The following is a 3,079-nucleotide window of genomic DNA, read 5'->3' on the forward strand; positions in this document are numbered from 1 at the left end:
AGAGACAGAGAGACAGAGAGAGACAGAGACAGAGACAGAGAGAGACAGAGAGAGAGAGAGAGAGAGAGAGAGAGAGAGAGAGAGAGAGAGACTCTGACACAGAGAGGCACAAATTTGCTCAACGATAAGCTGTGGGGGCCCAGGGAAGATTTGATCTCACCAGTGACAACTGTAACCACAATGCATAGAATGATGTCAATTACGGGACCGATCCCCATGCTCATGGAAGAAGGTGGAAAACACCAGTTAGAGTGTGATGGGAATGCATTCTCAGAGGAGTCAGACACATGGGATGGCAGTTCGAAGGGCCAGTCAAGCAGTCTTGTGTCTAGGAGGCATATCTCTGTGTGATTCCCTAAGCTAATAGAGTTCACAGGGATAGAGTAATTAGGTGGGATTCCTCAGCTGTAACAGAGGGTATTGGATAGGGATGATCATAAAATGGAAATGGAATAGAGCCGGCATGCCGCATCTGGGAGGGAGAGATGGTCCCACCGACGTGAGTGGAGGAGCACGCTATAGGAGAGCAGGTTCCCCAGACGCCATGTTTCCTGAAGATGAAGGCTGTTTAACCATCCTCAGAGGAGCCAGGGTGAGAGCCGACGTGTGCTGATCAAACGCTATGCTGTGTTTTGATGCTGGTTTATGAAGGGCTGCCAAAGAGAAGGAGCCCTGATCCCTGATAAGCAATGCGTGTTTTCAGCTGAGACCTCTAAACTGCTCTGCCTTAGGTTTAAAGGCAATCAAGAATATATGAGCCCTCCACACATGAAACCAAGCCTTGAAAGATTTTCATCCATTATTAAAGATAAACTTCCCTTATCTACTGGCCAGAAGAAAATGTAATCCTCTGTGGAGGAAAATGGCATTGAGCAGAACCTCTGCAATTTCTCACATGTGTTTGTACAATATCCCATAAAACATAAACCAGGCATGACAGGAGTCGGGATGGAATTATCAAAACCCAAAAGGAAACAATAAGAGCGGGTCTATCTTCACTCTCATTTTGAAACTCTTAGGTTCAGATCATAAATCTGGACATATGAAAGTATTATATTCAGATTTTTAAATAATTGCCATTAATATGCTCAAGAAAATTGATATCCAATGGAGAATTTTACCAGAATTTATCATTAAAAGAATCAGCTGAAAGATTTAAGACTGATAAGTATTCTGCCTGTGCTCGGTTATTAGGTGAATGCCTTTAATGGGTTAGATTGGAGTCAGCTAAGGATAATGCCTGAGCTCGGTTCTTAGGTGTATGGTTTGAATGGGTTAGACGTAGCAGAAGAAAAGGTTGATGGATTGGAAAAGGCAGGAAAAACTAAAACATACAAATGAAAACATACAGAACAAATGATGAATATAGAAAAGAGGGGGCTGGGGGACCGGTGAGATGACGCACTGGGTAAGAACACTTGTTCTGCATGCATAAGGACATCAGTTCAAATCTCCAGCACCCACATAAAAATTAGAGCATGGTTGTGTGTGTGTGTAGCTTTAACAGTGGGGATCAGAGAGTTTGAACCAAAGAGTTTGCTACCAGCCAACCTAATGGAAACGCCAAATCTCCAATTCACAGAGAGCCATTCCTCAAAGAAATCAGTGAGAAAGTGATGGTGGAGCATGTGCTTCTGGCCTCTGCATGTGCTTTTGCAAATACCTACCACCCAAGTGCATGTGCTACACCACACACACAGGCATACAGGCTAGCGTGCTTGCACATATGTGTGCATGCACGCATACGTCACACACACACACACACACACACACACACAAAGAATCGAGTATACATAAAAGCTTAAAATATGTGGGATTAAAATTCCTAAAGAAAAATGGCAGAGAGAATGAAGTAGAAATGATATTTGAAGAGAAACTAGCCAAGGCAGATGTCAGACAAAGACATAAGAATCTATAGACTTAAGTATATCCATACAACCCAAACTGGTTAAATATAAATCTATTCACTTAAACAAATTCTTACAATTCTTTAAATATATAACACAGCAAAATGTAAACAAGACATTTGAAGAAGATGCCCAATATCAAAGTGACCAACAAACATAGAAAATTATTTAATGTTAGCAGTGGGTAGGAAATTCAAATTCACAAGATACAACAGCCTGCTCCCTGAAATGGCTAAAAGAGCCAGAACTGAGAATGTCATGTTGGCAAGGTTCTAGAGCAACTGGAACTCTCAGAAACGATTGACAGGCAGGAAAACTGACATGATCACTCTGAAAGTGCTTATTAATGTCCACCAAAGCTGAGAATATTCGTTCTCCAGACACCAGAGAAACTGCGCCAAGAGTACAGATCTTTATCATACATGCAAAAATGAAATCTTTATCATACACGCTTCGTCAGCTGTGTTCAGAAACTTTTCCAACTATAGTCTTAGAGGTTTTACTTCACAAAATTTGACACAACAAGAATGAGTCTTACACCCACTGCAAACAAACAGCAAGACCAAAATGACTAGCCTGCGAGATTTAAATGTCTACAAACTAGAGAGATGGCACAAGTTAGAATGTGGAAAAATACTTATTTTGTCACCTGGTCAAAACAAAGTGTGGTTGTGGTGTCTTGTGGAGAAATCAACATCACTAACCAAAACACAAGGCTGAATGAAGTTCAAAAATAAAACGTGAGTCAGGATGAAAACTTCCTCAGATCTTGACTAACCCAGACGCTGACTCTCTCTCAAAACTCAATCCGTGATCCTCTGGGATGGGTGGACGGACCCATGGGAGTTATCACAGGAAAGAAACAAGCAAACTGATAGTAGCTTGTGGCATTGTCTGGCCAGCTAGGCTGAAATGCTGTTCTTTCCTGCCTTTCCTCACAGCTCCCTCACCAGCCACGCCTTGCTTAACACTTGCATGGAGTGCATCACCTTTCTTCCACAGAGGGATGACTGATAAGTCTGAGCCCTGTATGAGATATGCCCTCAAGCCTGTGCCACATTTCTGAGCCAGAGCAAGGGATGGCTCTCTCTCTCTCTGTCTCTCTCTCTCTCTCTCTCTCTCTGTCTCTCTCTCTCTCTCTCTCTCTCTCTCTCTCTCTCTCTCTCTCTCTC

This window comes from Microtus ochrogaster, unplaced genomic scaffold (genome assembly GCF_000317375.1).
Source record: "Microtus ochrogaster isolate Prairie Vole_2 unplaced genomic scaffold, MicOch1.0 UNK24, whole genome shotgun sequence".
Taxonomy (NCBI): domain Eukaryota; kingdom Metazoa; phylum Chordata; class Mammalia; order Rodentia; family Cricetidae; genus Microtus; species Microtus ochrogaster.